Genomic DNA, 16,271 nt, shown 5'->3' on the forward strand with positions numbered 1-16,271 from the left:
TCATTCCCACTAATGAGTAACTACAAACCACCCTGTTGGGTGGTCTTATTCTCCCATTTAATAAGTGGTTCTTACAGCTGTCAACCATTTTCTTTTTGACACTCCACTTGCCTGGGTGGTTGAAGAGAAATGTTAGCATCTCCAGAGGCAATCTAAATCTCTCCCTACCTACTATTCAAGAAAATCATACACCAAAAGTGTGAAGGGGACCTAAGAAAATAGCACCTTTCTGACATTCTTTCATACTCACATAGCTTTTAGGAGTAAAGTCTCTCTGTAGTTTTAAAGAAAAAGTATATTCTGGGACTCAAGAGATGGTTCACCAGTTAAAAATACTTGTTCATACAGAGAACTTAGGTTTGGTTCCCAGCACCCACAACTGTCTGTAATTCCAGACTGATATTGGTACTGGACACACACATGATGCACATACATCCATGCAGGCAAAACACTCATACACATAAAACACAGAGAAGGAGAGAAGGGTTGAGGGAGGAAGAGAGTGAGCAGGAGGGAGGGAGGGAGGGAGGGAGGGAGGGAGGGAGGGAGGGAGGGAGGGAGGGAGAAGGAGGTGAGAATTTTAACATGAGGCAAACTTGGACCACTCAAACACACTTTAAGTAGGCTCAGGCAGGTTTGCACTAATTAAGAGTTAAGAACAGAAGTTCTATGGCAGTAGCTACTGCAAAAGTGGAGTCAAGAAGCTAAATTTAAGGATTGGTGAGTTTTAGAGCATTTCTTGGAAAGGAGCAGCTTTCTATCTACAAGAAAAAAAATTTAAACATTTAACCCTCGTATCATGATCTACACTTCTGAGAACCTAAAAAACAAGCATATTTCAAGCCACCTTCAAAAAGAACTCCATAGAAGAGTATCTAGGATCTATTCACAGTCCCAGCAGGACTAGGCACAACTTAACATTTCTGCAATTTTATACATGCACATGTGCTCCACATAACATACATACATGTTGGGGAAAAGCAGGTAAACAAAGGAGGGTCTCAACAATCATAATGAAACTTGGACTAAAACAGCTAAATAAAGCAACCACTTTTACTTTTTATTTTAAAATTATTCATTTTTATTTTAAATATGTGCATAAATGTATATGCACCATATGCATACATAGTGTTGAAAGGCCAGAAGAGATTGTTACATCTCTTGGAACTGGAGTTGCAGACAAATAGTATTGAACTATCTGGGGGTGCTGGGAATTGAACCCATGTCCTCTTAACCACTGAGCTATCTCTCTCCAGCCAGAAACCACTTCTAAATAAGGGCAATAACTTCTTTTTTTTTGGTGGAGAGAGAACCTTTAGTCTATAAAATAAATGAAAACTAAATGATACTTAGCTCTCTCCTGGGCAGTATTACTGTAATGAGAATCAAGTACTACTGATAAATCTTCAGAAACATTATCTGTAATAACCATTAAGCCACGTTGTTGCCTTTCATGTCAGAAATGTCCTCTTCACACATACACCTTTCCCCCTCTGTTCACTCCTCTCCAATTATCCCATTCCTAAGATAAACATGCACATGTGCATATTATATATACATATACTATGTATAATCATGCCAAGATACCAACAGTTCACATAAGTGTGAACACAACTTTCAAGCTGTCTGATATCTTATGGAAATGTCACTTTTCAAGATCTCTTTGTAAATATCTACATTTAGACAAAACTCCCTATGGAATTTAATACAGAATTTTATGGGAAGGATTATATCAATCCTTATTTTGTCCAGTACTATTTGTTTTATAAACAGAAAAAAATGATAAAAGTAATAGTTTAAAAAAATGATTGACACTGTATAAGGACATTGTGTTAAGGTTACAAAACCCCATAAATTTTAATTTCCTTTGTGCATATATTTGATGTTATAATAATGAAATGTTATACTTTAGGATAATAGTGACAGTTAGAAAATGAGCATATTATAAGCTAAATGAATATTTAGAAGGTTACATACACATGCCTCAAGTAAAAGAGCTAAACCACACGAAGTTATAACACTACATCAAAAGTTCACATGTGTCAAGAAGACGTTTTCCTCTCTTACTGCAGTAGAGTATAAAGGGTTTCCCAACAATTGAGTTTTACCAGGAAACTATTAAAATTCTGATTTATAATCTGACATATTATTACCTTAACATAGGGGTTAGGACACCAAAACTTTTCTACCATGGATTCCAATTAAGGAATATTAGAGTTTTTACCTACTAAATACCAAAGTTTCTTAGAACATGCTGCAATAGAATTGAATTGTGACTCAAATGTTATTTAACTTTGAGTTTCATCCTTTACTCATACACATGAGAAATATATTTTCACTACATCTTTAAAAAAAAAAAAAAAAGACTTATCTCTTTATTATGAGGTCCCTTTGATTTGCATCCCTTTTCATCTGTTAGGAGAAATCCCCTCTGCAGATGGTCCTCTTGGATGAAAGTGTCAGTAAGCGACCACTTCAGGTCCCCAAGGAGATCTGGCTTCTAGTAGATCACTTATTCAGATACTAAATATTCTTTTATTTATATTTATTTATGCTGTGGAATAATTCTTCTATACACTGTATAAATTATGCTGTGGGTGATTTAATAAAGAAGCTGACTGCCCAATAGCAGAAAGGATAAGGTTAGGCAGGAAAACCAAAATGAAGACACTGGGAAGAAGGACAGAGTCAGAGGAGTCAAAAGCCAGAAACAGAGGAAGCAGGATGTGTAAAAAAAATGAAGTAACAAGCTATGAGCCACATGGCAGCAAGTAAAGGAATGGAAATGTGTTAAGAGTTAGCTAGTAACAAGCCAAGCTACTGGCCAACCATTTATAATTAATATTGGGACTCCATGTCAGTTATTTGGGAATTGGTGGGTGGGGGAAAAAAGTCCACCTACTGATTGATTGATTGTGGTTTTTTGAGACAAGGTTTCTCTGTGTAGCTTTGGAATCTATCCTGGAACTTGCTCTGTAGACTAGGCTAGCCTTGAACTCACAAAGATCTGCCTGCCTCTACCTCCCTAGTGCTGGGATTAAAGGTATATGCCACCACCATCCAGCCACTACATCTTCTTTTTGTCATTGCTTATACAAGTTAAAGTATGTCATGACCTTATAACTTACTAAAAAACAAAGATTATGAATACAACAAAGACCTGAAAACAAACAAAGCAAATAGCAATTAGGAAAAGTGATGCCCAGTTGCAATCCCAGCACTTAGGATGCGCAGGCAGGAAAATCAGGAGCTCAAACTCAGTCTCAGCTGCACAGGTAGCCTGCCTACATACGCATCAATGAAACCTACAAATAAGTTGATTGAAAAACACAGTAAATTTGTAATATGTTTGGAAAAGCATTAGGAATGGGCCAGTGAGATAGCTTAGTGAGTAAAAGTGCTTGATCCAGAGACTGATGACCTGAATTTGATCCCAGGGACCTGTATGATAGAAGGAGCAAACCAACTACCACAAACTATCCTTTAACTTCAACACATGCATGTTTTTGATGCACATGCATGAAATAAATAACTGTAATTTTTTAAATAGCTATTTTTGATGTACTAGAATTAATATGATAACTAGAAGAAAAAATTCGAGCATTTTCTGCCTTGGAATTTTCTGCCTATAGGAATATACAGAGGGTTTGTGAAAAAAAATTATTTTCTATAGAAGTGAAAGATCCCAGAAAATATATGAAGGGGATATAAAAGAATAAAACTACATGTACTTATAATCTGTAAAGTAATACTGATAAGGCAACAAAAATTAATGACTGCTAATATCACAAAAGATATAACCCAGCCCTACATGTCTCTTGATAAAATTAAGACATAGTTGTATCTGAAAGGACTTTAGCAAGCCTAAGCATGGAAAACAGGGCTCTGGCAGGCCTTGCCCTTCTCCCCCACTCCCTCTGCCTTGCTAAAAACCATTAGATTACATTCCTAAAGCTAGCCACCAAGGTCTATTCCCTTATTTGGCTACTTCCTCCTTCTGAGGCTGACTACCAAGGTCCAGCTATCAAAGTATTGAAATCCAGCAATCAAAAGCCCCTTTGGCTCACCTAACTAACATGCCCAATTAAAATTAAACACCTCATCCTAACACAGGGTTTCCCTTTTTACCTTTATAAACTGCCATTTTCCTATATGCCAAGTCTGTCTCCACTCTATCCAGAAGCAGTCCTTTGTCCCTCTGGGACAAATACCCCTCTCCCTCTCCTTTGCCCCCTTTCTTCCCTCTCCCTCCCCACTTCTCCCTCATCCTCCATCTCCTGTCTTTGTCTCTTATTCCCTGTCCTTTGTCCCTCTGGGACAAACAAATCTTTGTGCTGAGACCTTGGTCTTGGGGTATCAAGCCAATACCAGTCCCTTCAGTATCATGACGAAAACATTTGAATATGAACATATTAGTAAGCTTATAAATTCTATTATCAATTTTCAGAAAGTGAAAGCATCTAAAAAAACCTACAGCCAACATGCTAGACAATGATGAAAGTCTACCTACTTGGTTCACTTTTCTTCAACAGTATGCTAAAGATCCAAGGCATTGCAACAAGAAATTATGAAAGAAGTTATGAAATTAAAAAGGAGGAAAAAAAATATGTAAGAAGAAAGAGAGAGATAAAAGACAGAAAGCTGGGCATAGTGGCATTTAGGAAGTGGAGTCAGGAGGATCAAGAATTCAAAGACAGCTCACTACATAGCAAATTCAAGTCATCTTAGATTATAAGACCCTGTTTTAAATAACCAACCCCAAATAAAAAAAAAAAAAAAAATTCAGGAAGGAAGAAATAAAACGGTCCCCATTTACAAATGACAAAATTTTTACATATAAAATCCCTGGGGGGGGTAGGTCTACAAAATAAACACTAGTGGTATGCCTCAAAATTTTTCCTCTCTGGTTAGTAATCTAGGATAACTGTCTGCAGATCTCTGCCTGTTACCAGCTTCCAAAATGTGGGCCTGACCTTCAATTTTTTTCCCATAACCATCCAATCAACCATTCACGTGTTACTAAGCTACTTTCTACTGGGTGAAGTATATTAATTAACAGCTGGCTATTTGTTATAATATTTATTATATTATCAAACTTCTACAAAAATTATCAGAGTCTGCCTGGCTACAGAGAACTCACACAACTGTAATGCCAGCTGCTCTGGATGTCAATGTCCTGATTGAGTTTTCTAGGGCACAACTTCAGAGATTCACATGGTAACCCTAGGCATTTCAAGAAAGAGCCTTTGAGAAACAGTGCCTTGCATAGGCTACCTCCTGATAATTATAACCCTCAGCCAGTTTCAACTCACTGTTTCCCAGTGTGCTTCATGCTGCTGAGATTCCCAGTATACTCACATCCTTTATTGTGGAATAGCCTGTTGTATAGATTGTTTTCACTGAATGGAAACATTTCATCCTCTAGAGAGGTTCCTTAGGACTCAGGAAGTCAATAAAACTCACAAGTCTCATGAATTAGACAATTAACGAGTCTCAGGAAGTTCCTGGAACTTAAAAAAATTGGCAAGGCCTCTCCCAAAATTATATGAGCAATAACAACTGTGTAAGAGAGGAGAATCTCTCCTATCCATGCAGCTATCTGCAAGTCATTCAGCTCCAAGAACAAAACTTGTGTGAATGGGTACCCATGATAAAACAGCCATTTCAGTGATCCTGCTGATTTTGAGTCATCCATGTTCCTGTAAACAACCTCTTCACCAGTGTTCATATAAGCAATCTCAATAAAATCAATGATTCACTGCTGTGGAATAATCCTTTTGTACTCTGTGAAGATTTGTTGCTGTGATTGGTTTAATAAAGAAGCTGACTGGCCAATAGCTTAACAGAATAAATTTAGGCAGGAAAGCCAAATTCAGAATGCTGGGAAGAAGGGCAGAGTCAGAGGGGTTGCTAGCCAGATGCAGAGAGGGCAGATGAAATGATCATGCCATGCTGAAAGGAGGAACCACCACATGGCAGAGCATAAATAAGGAATATGGGTTAATTTAAAATGTAAGAGCTAGTTAGTAATAGGCCTGAGCTGTTGGCTGAGCATTTACAACTAATATAAGGCTCTGTGTGATAATTTGGAAGTGGCTCCCAGGACATGAAAACTCTTCCTACAATTCACCATATTGGACTTTGTTCTGTCAATGGTTCCTTATCTTGTATGAATAAATTTTTTTTCATGTTTCCCCAGAAAAGTCATACAATTACTGCCTCAACAAAAGATGAGCTAGAGACTAGTGGCTATATGCCCCCTGCGATAAGTGTTAAAACACTCATGTACAGCTGATCCATGTGAGGATAATACAGTTACAGGGATAATCCTGATATGACTGTTTCCACGTGTGGCATGATGTGATTCTTTGTTCTAGTGGTGGTTGAATGCTTCCTGAGATGGGTACTATCAGAGCTGAGCTGTTTGAGAAAGTGGCTGACTACCAAGGTACTGAAGTCTAGCAATCAGAATCCCCCTTTGGCTCACCTAATTAACATGCACAATTAAAAGTAAATACCTCATCCTAACACAGGGTTTCCCATTTTACCTTTATAAACCACCATTTGCCTATGGGCCAAGTCTGTCTCCTCTCTATCCAGAGGCAGTCCTTTGTCCCTCCTGAACAGGGAACCTGCTAACTAACATGCGTAACATGTGTACCTAAATCTAATTTTCAATGCCTGTACATGACTAAGTATGAGAAGCAACAGCAATCCTGTGACCAAATGACAGTATATATAAGCATAAAGACTTTTCCTTTGAGGAAGGTAGGGCAACAAGGACAGACATGGTTAAGAGGAAGCATTGCCAGATTGTATTACTAGCTCTAATATTCTCCCAAGAATATCACTGACATTTTTAAAAATTTAAAAATAAACACTTGTTTAAATGATTGTAATTGGACTCTCCTTTTTCAGGCCACCTGCATCCTTACTGCGTATAATATAAAATTACTGTTTAATCATTTTTGAGTATACAGCTGTGCAACCAACAGCTTTATGTATCTCCTGAACTTTTTCATTTTCTCACACTGAAACTCAATTTTAAAAACTAGTTTCTTGTTTTTCAACTCCCCATCCCTGGAAACCATCATTCATTCTACTTTCTATCTCAAAGAAATTGACTACTTTACTCAAAGAATGGTGAAAGTAAAGTGAAATTAACTCAGTCGCATCTTAGTTAACTATCCTTAGCCAATTTTCCCTGCTCCTACCCAAGATACAGGCAAGTAAAATGCAAGTGACTAAGTGCCATTACGAGCACACACCCCTCTTTTTTTTTTTTTTTTACTTTTGTGACTGGCTAATTTCACTTAGCATAATGCCTTTAAAGCTCATCCATAGAGCATGTATCCAGATTTCCTTCCATATGCCCTGTATCTGTCAAGTGTCTTAGTCTGGGTTTCTATTGTTGTGAAAAGACACCATGACTGCAACTCTTATAAAGAAAACATTTAACTGGGGTGGCTTGCTTACAGTTTCAGAGGTTCGGTGCATTAGTATCATTCCAGGGAGCATGGCAGACGTGGTGCTGGCTACATATTGACTAGAAGACAGCAGGAAGTTGACTATCTGTCATACTAAGGAAAGCATGAGCAAAAGATACCTCAAAACCCTTTCCCACAGTGAGACATTTCCTCCAAGGACACACCACCTAATAGTGCCACACTCTTTAGGGGCCATTTTCTTTCAAACCACTGCATTTCACTCCCTGTTCCCTCCCAAGGCTCATAGCCATACCATAATGGAAAAAAAAAAATACATTTAGTCCAACTTCAAAAGTCCCCATAGTCTATAACAGTTTCAAACTTGCTTCAAAGTCCAAAGTCTCTTCTGATACACATGGCAATCTCTTAACTGTAATCCCCATATAAAAGTCAAAATCAAAAAGCAGATCACATACTTCCAATATATAATAGCATAGGATATACATTACCATTCCAAAACACAGGAAAGGGAGCATAGCAAGGAAACACAGGACTAAAGCAAGACAGAAAACCAGCTGGGAAAACTTCAAACTCTGCAGCTCCATGACTGATGTCAAAATGCTCTTCAGATCACCAACTCCTTTCAGCTTTGATGACTGCAATACACTTCTTTCTTTGGGGCTGATTCCACTCCCCGACAGTAGCTCTCCTCAGCAGGTATCCCACAACTCTGGCATCTAACATCTTGGGTTTTCCAAGGCAATCCAGGCTTCAACTTCACAGCTTCATGCAATGACCTCTCTACTATACCTCCACTCAGGGACACCTCTGACCCATGCCTAGCCTCAGTGGCTTTCTTTAGACTCAGAGGCAATTCCACAACTTGTTTCTTCTATGCTTAATTCTAAAGCCAGAACCATGTGGCCAAAGTTGCCAAGTTCTGCTGCTTACTCTGGGTGAAACATGATCCCTTCTGTTCAATTACATCTTTACCAGCTTTCTGTCTTTTACTGCCTAAGCTTAGCTATCCTGAAACTTGCTCTGCAGACCAGGCTAGCCTCAGACGCAGAGATTCACCAGCCTCTGCCTTCCCAATGCTGGAACTAAAGGTGTGCCCCACCACACTTGGCTCTAAGATTTCTTTAGTTTCTTTCCACAAGTTGGAAACTTTGCTGGGTAGGATCTTAACCTGAGGTTACCACTCCCTTTATTCCATTCCTTAATGTGTTTATCTCCTTGAATATAGGATTTAGGTCCATTCTAATTCCTGGTGCTTTTTTTCTCCTCAAAATTTACTTTTACTAATTTACTGTGCTCAGCTTGCTCCTTTTCATTATAAATCTTATAAATTAAGATTAAGCATTTGTGGCCTAATGCCCTCTTAATCTATGCCTATATATCACTTTGTTGGTCAAAAAAAAAAAAAAAAAAAAAAAACTTCTAGAAAACAACACACTACAGCAGTGGCTCTCAACATGGGGGTCGATGACCCTTTCACAGGGGTATCCTAAAACCACTGGAAAATATATATTTACATTATAATCCATAACAGTAGAAAAATTACAGTTATGAAGCAGTAATGAAAATAATTTCATGGATAGGGGTCACCACAGCCTGAGGAACTTATATTAAAGAGTTGCAGCATTAATAAGGTTGAGAACCACTGCACTAAAGGAAAGAGACTTTGAACTCATTGCTGTAGCTGAAATGTGTGATTGTGAGACACCAAAAGTCACACTGGCAGCAACACAGGCACATTCACTTTAAGTGAAGGTGTTTTTTGAAGGGAGAAGTAAAATATCAATAACATAGTTAATTGTTTCTAACAAATGACTTTTTTTTCCAATTTGTTTGCTAAAAGAAAGTAAATGATAACAGATAAATGATTTATGTTGCATGAAAGGGAAAATCTCACATAATTAAGGATATCATGCCCATTTAATGAGTCACTGCATCCCAGGTATTGTGTGCTTGTTTAGAATCCAGAAAAACAACACAGCAAAATCCTTAAGAAACTACAATACTTACTAGTGTCTTTAATTTTTCCCTCATCAAAATGTCCCACATATCTTTCCCTTGGTGAATGCTCAGCCTTCCATTCCAAAGAGATCTACATCTTTACTCAGAGAGAAAGGTCAGGTATGTATGACAGAGATACCAAGAGCAGATAAAGGAAAATAAATAATAGGTCAATATCCTTGAAGAACTTAAATACAATTCTCAACAAAATACCTGGAAACTAAATTCAAGAATACATTAAAAAGAACACTCACCACAATCAAGTTCCATTTATGCCAGGAGTGTGAGGATGGTATATATATATGTATATATATATGTATGTGTATATATATATATATATATATATATATATATATATATATACCAGTAAGTGTTATACATTTCCTGAATGGACTCAAGGATAGAAATCACATGTTCATCTCAACAGACAAAGAAAAGGCTTTTGATAAGATCCAATTTCCTTTCATCATTAAAAGTCATGAAGAAATTCAGATTAGAACGAACATACCCCAATCTAATAAAGGCTATATATATGACAAACCTATAGCCAATATTAACTGGGGTAATAGCAATAATATTAAAAAACAACTCGGGCCTTTTCATGTAATCATTGTTTAATAGTAAGTAACCAAAGAGAAAACCATTTTTACTATGATGCAAAGGTACTATCTCTTCAAGACTGGGGTATAAGTAATGTATGCTTTAAGCTCCATACTTATTCATGAAAGAAAAATATGTCCAACAGTTCTAATTCAACACAGAGGAACATCTGATCTGAGGCATACAATACCTATCCAATGTTATCAATATTAGCAGTTTTACTGAAAAGATGTAACCAAACTACAAAAGTTTTAACTGCCTAAACAATTAGCTACATAAACAGGGAAACTTTTGGTTTTGTGAGTGTGAAACTGTCATAAATTAGAACATGCTCAAAGAGACTGAAACATAAGTAAAAGACTTTCCACTAAAGAAAGTAGTGTCACATGAGAATGTCATAGCTCACACACAAGCTGTCCTCCTTCCCAATCTCTATCCGCTGCCCCTTTGTTAAAATAGCATCTCAGTGTGAGAACTTTCTCATTGTTCACTCTGAGGGCCAATGATAAAACAGGACTTTTCTTTGTGCTGTTATATACTTAAATTCATTTTCCTAAATCACAACACTGAAATTGGAGAGAAATGGACAAGGGGAGATTTTTTTTTCTTCATATGAGAAGCAACTGCCTGCAGCAGAAGTGGGTTTTCCATTGTTATGGTCCCTAAGTGTGGATCAGTACTGTGGCACTCAAGTGAGAAACACATCACATGTAAAAGCACTAGGCTTATCCATACCTGAGAATTCTAGTAGGGCAATGGCCATTTAAAAGTAACACTGCGATGCCCAGTTATTTTCTTTGCCAATCGCTTATTTAGATTACTATTCTGTTTGAGAGTAGATCACAGACAAGGGCAGCTCCAGATGTCACTCACACCTGAGGTCAATCACTGGAGATGTCCATGCCTTGTCTTCCTCATTTGAAAACTTAAATGATTTCATGTAAATGACATTAAAGTTTCCACAAGACAAAATATTTATACCTGCAAATACTTTCAGAACTTGAGTAAATTTATACTTCAAATTTAGTTTCAAACAAGGTGTCAAAGTTTATGTCTAAAATCCCATCAATAGGAAGGCTAAGGAAGGAGGTTTTCTGAGACTGAGGCAGTCTGGACGAAAGACTGCATTCCAGGCTAGACTGGGGTACAAAGTAAATCCTGTTTCAATAGTAATCATAATAGTAATTATTGTTGCTGTTATTATTGCTATTATTATTAATACTTCGGTTAAAGTGCTTATGATGGATAGACCACCTATGAGAAAATGCTTTTCAAAAACTGTTAATTAAGAAAAAAAATTAAGATTAACTTCAACTATAAAGAATCTTTACAAGGGAAGGGAGAATGTCACAGACTCACTGATTACCACTAAATAAGCAATTACTGTATATCTAGGCTTTCACAAACATTTCGTTGGGTATTTGCAATTGACTTACATAAGATATATCATCCCTAACTGACAAGAGAAGGGAATTGTTGTCACTAAAATTCCAAGATCCAAATCTTATAGTTAGTTATTGTTTCAACACATGAATAAAGGAGAGGTAAGAAAAAAAAAAAAAGTCCTCAAAGCCTTAAAAACCCTGAGACTGGGACTGGAGCAATGGCTCAGCAAGTCAGAGTACTTGCTGCTCTTCCAGAGGACCCAAGTCTGGTTCCCAGTCTCCTTATCAGGCCTAACTCTAACTCCAAGAAACCCAATGCCCTCTCCTGGCCTTTGCAGGCACTTGCACACACGTGACATTCACTCACAGAAACACAAACACACATACACATAAAATGAGAATAAATCTTTTAAAAAGAAAACTGAATCCATCATCTAAAATCCAATTAATAATAATCTGAAAACAAGCTCAACAGGCACTTCTGGCACTAGGCCTTAGATGATAGGGGGCCTAATTTTATCCACAATGTCCTGGAAACTGTAAGTCCCTGAGCTAAATACCAAATAAAAAAAATTAGGATTTTATTTTGCCTCAATGGCATAGTGTCAGCCAAAAAAGTCAAGAGACGGTTATAAATATCTAATGTGTAGATGTAATGTAAACTACATGTGTATGCTAGTTGTATGGAATAGGGTCCAAAAGAACGTAAGCAAGATCCTTATGCTGTACCATAAATTTAACATATAACTACCAAAACAACTATAAACATGATATAGTATCATTAATATCTTTCTTAATGAGTTAAAATTCAGATGTGATTTATGAGGCTGATTTCAGTTTCCAGGCCTCTTAAAAATTAAAAAGAGAAGTTTGAGTTGATGTTATTTCCCAACAATTCTTCTTCCAATAGAAAGGCGATATAAATCATTTCATCAGTTTTTAAGTTGCACTCAATGCTTAAAACAACATTCAGGCCGGACAGTGGTGGCGCACGCCTTTAATCCCAGCACTCGGGAGGCAGAGGCAGGCAAATATCTGTGAGTTCAAGGCCAGCCTGGTCTACAAAGCGAGTTCCAGGTAAGGCACAGAGAAACCCTGTCTCGGAAAAAAAAAAAAAAATTCAGTATTTAGAAGTCACATAAACTATGACAGAAAAAGTCTTAAATCTGCTGTCCAACCACTACTTACAATCTTCTTTAGTCAACTCCCTGGCTGGGATGATTTGAGGGTACAAAAGGACACAAATGTGCTGATGGGTGGGAGAAATGGGAAGCATATTAAATTATTTGGATCAGAATAAAATTTGAGGAATACTAATATAGAAATTACTCAAAAGTTACTTATCACAAACTATTAAAACAAATATGTAAATATGTAAGATAAAAACTAGGTAGTCATCTTGAAATTAGTTTTGTAGCAAACAAAGGGTAGACATTCTTCAAAGGTGTTGTTTGATACTAAAAAACATTATAAAAAAATGATAGACATTCTTCAAAGAGATGTCTGTTTGATCACTATTCCAAAGAAACAAATAAAAAAATTTAAAAAAAAAAAAAAAAAAAAAAAAAAAAAAAAAAAAAAAAATGATTTCATGTGGTTACATTGCTCTTAACACTTATAGCCTAGAATTTATTTACAATTTTATTCAAAATTTAAAAATTATGCTTCCTTACCTCTCCCAGGTTGTGATAGAGAGAGAGAGAGAGGGAGGGAGGGAGGGAGGGAGGGAGGGAGGGAGAGAGAGAGAGAGAGAGAGAGAGAGAGAGAGAGAGAGAGAGAGAGATTGTACATATGTGCATGCAAACGCACGTATCATCACCAAAAGAATCCATAAAGTCTCAGGAAATTCACAGAATACTCCATGAAAATTCATTTATCAACTCCATAGTGCTCACGGACCTCAATTAAGAACTCACACAGCTATGGTTTTATTTAAAAATATACAACCATATAGTTTTAAACCTATAGGTAAAGTGTTTAATTTGATTTGCAGTAAAAATACTGGTGGGACCATGAACTCCGTGTGCCAAAAGCAATAGTGCCATCATCATCAGCTACAGAGTATAAAAATTCTTCAATTAGATTATCATGCTAAAATTGATTTCTGTTAAGTAAAATACCCCGAGGAAAGGCCATGTTCTGGGTGGCTGAAGAAATTACCTAAGGGGAATCTAAACAAGGAAACAAAGATAGAAATATCAAAGACCATAGATGTCACTAACAAAAGATAGGTTCCAATTCCAGAATATGAAGTGCAGGCCTCCACAACTCATAGAGATTTCTGCTTGTTTGAAGGGAGACTTTACAAGAGCTTGTTATTCCCATCCTAATAGAGCAAGCAAAACAAGCAACAAAACCACAATTTAAAACGTTGTAAATGAAATGAAGATGCAAGTGTATCTCAATGAACATAATTCCCAAAAGTGAGAAGATCTTACTAACAGGAAAGTAGCCTATGACCTCTTTTATTCCTGAGGAAACAGTAAGGAAAGAAGAATGTCTTTGAAGAAGACAAGGAGAAACAAGTTGAACAATAACAACTTTGAGTGACAAACCACATTTGGGCTAACGTAAATTAGAATCAAGAAAAGCCCCATATGCAGAGCAGAGCTGAACCCATCTACATTGTTTCCTACATGTTTTCAATGAGAGCTCCAAAGACATGGAGCACAGCAGAAGTCAAAGAGTTGAACACTCCCAGGCATATCAGAGCTTGGCTGAGTGAAAAGAAGCAGCAAGCTGGGGACTGGGAGCAAAACAGGAACTGAAACAAGGAGCCTTTCCAGTCAATGCTGAAGTAGACAGTCTTCACCTAGTACCATGCAGCAACCACCAAACAGCAGGAAGAGAAAGGCTGTGATAAAACCATCAAAGAACAATGGGTATGATAGCTAGCTTTCTGTTATGACTGTGATCAAAAGCAGTTTACAGAAAAATGAACTTTGTCTTGGGGATTGGAGGCACTGTAGCTGCACATGGCTAGCACTCCCTACTTTCTTTTATGTAGTGGAGCAGGAGGCAGAACCGGAAATGGGGCTAGGCTATAAACTTCAAGGCCTGCCCCTAGTTACTCACTTCCTCCAGTTAGGTTCAAATTCCCAGACATTTTACAAACTCTCAAAATTCTATTACTTGTTGGGATTACTTATTTCGAATATAAGACCTGTGACGAATATTTCACATCCAGACTGCAAGACTGATTGGGTTTTGTCCAAGTACATTGCAACAGTATCTCACCCTGAGTGCCTAGAAAGGCAAAAAAACAAGGGCCAAGACCAGGAAGATTGCATCCTTAAAAACCTCCCCCAAAGAAACCAAATGAGCTAGTAGCCAGCTTGTAAAAGACAGAATGAAACAACAAATAAAAGAAGTATCCCATTCCCATCTCGCCCCCTTCCCCGGTTCAAACAGCTGATAGTACAGATCTCAATAAAAAGATGCCTAGTGTTTTGCTTGTGGTCAGATTCCAAACTCTGTTATGCGAATTTTTATCTGCTGTTAGTGTAGTTTCAGGGAATGGTGTAAGGTAAACTCAGGTTATCAGGCTGGGCAGTGAAGCGATTACTTATATTGTTCTATTATTAAATAAAACCCAGGAGATGAATAGGGGGTAAAAACCTGATTGAAGAACTGAAGAGGTGGCTCAGCAGTTGAGAACACTAGCTTCTCTTACAGAAGACCTGGGTTCAATTCCCAGCACCCACATGGTAGCTCACAACAGTCTGTAACTCCAGTTCCAGGTCATCCAACACCCTCACAGAGACATACATGCAGGAAAAACAGCAATGCACATAAAAATAAATAAACAACAACAAAAAAAAAAACTGATTGATCAGAGAAGCAGCCAGTGACCTCATCTCTCTCTCTCTCTCCTAGCTTGACCCAAAAGGCCAGAGAATCTTTCTAAATCCCTCCCTACTACTTCCTGTGTCTCTCTATATGACCTGGGTTCTCCAAAACCTCTATGGCCAATTCTGATCAGCTAGTAGCTAGCTCCACCCTCTGATTCAGGGTAAATTTTATTGGCAGTCTCAAGAGTATCAGAGTGTGATCAAAATATCCCAAAACAGGGTAGCTGTAGACGAAATTCTAAACAGTCTTAGTAAATAAGAAACTCAGAGCCAAAAACTGAGGAAATAGCCAAAGAGATCAGAGCAATATCCATGACTAGCTTTAGATTACCACCAGCAGTAGCTTCCCCATACAAAGTTTTTTCCTGCCTGACTTGTGTTTTTATTGCCTTTCTGTTCTGTCTTCTCATTGGCTCTAAACCCAGCCACATCACTTCCTCGCCACTGCCTGTCTATACAGACCTCCAGGTCTCTATGGTTGGTACTGGGATTAAAGGCTCGTGTCATCATGCTTGGCTGTGTCCTTGACCACACAGAGACTCTCAAATAAAACATTACATTTCCTCACAAATAAAACATCACCACATTTCCCACTGTTATTCTAATAAAAAGAAAAAAACTATAACTAATATAAGAAAAACGATATACAATAAGTACAATAACTATATACAATATATACAAGCAATAAATACCTCAACAATGTCTAGTCTATTTGACATTGACATTTGAAAAACTCAGAGAAAATATTCCATTACCTATTCTAGTTTGGTAAGTCCAAAATGTACCTGATTCACTTTTTATTCTAACTTATATTAGTAACAGAGAACTATCTTATATAATGTCTTTCAAATTTATACACTTACGCCTCTTTACTGAGTTTCTTTTCTGAAATTCTTAACAAGGAAAACTATAACTATAACTACTAATTTTCAAGTAACTATAACTATAATATAACTATCTAATCTTCAACTCCCTCAGAGACCCAAGAA

The 16,271-nt window shown here is 37.3% G+C and overlaps 1 protein-coding gene across 10 annotated transcripts in view; it reads right to left on the bottom strand.

The window, feature by feature from the left end:
* The window catches only part of Tasp1 (taspase 1), a 250,756-nt gene that overhangs the window by 79,116 nt on the left and 155,369 nt on the right, over positions 1 to 16,271 (bottom strand). The window lies entirely within an intron of this gene.

The sequence above is a fragment of the Peromyscus leucopus genome, chromosome 4, assembly GCF_004664715.2.
Source record: "Peromyscus leucopus breed LL Stock chromosome 4, UCI_PerLeu_2.1, whole genome shotgun sequence".
Lineage (NCBI taxonomy): Eukaryota > Metazoa > Chordata > Mammalia > Rodentia > Cricetidae > Peromyscus > Peromyscus leucopus.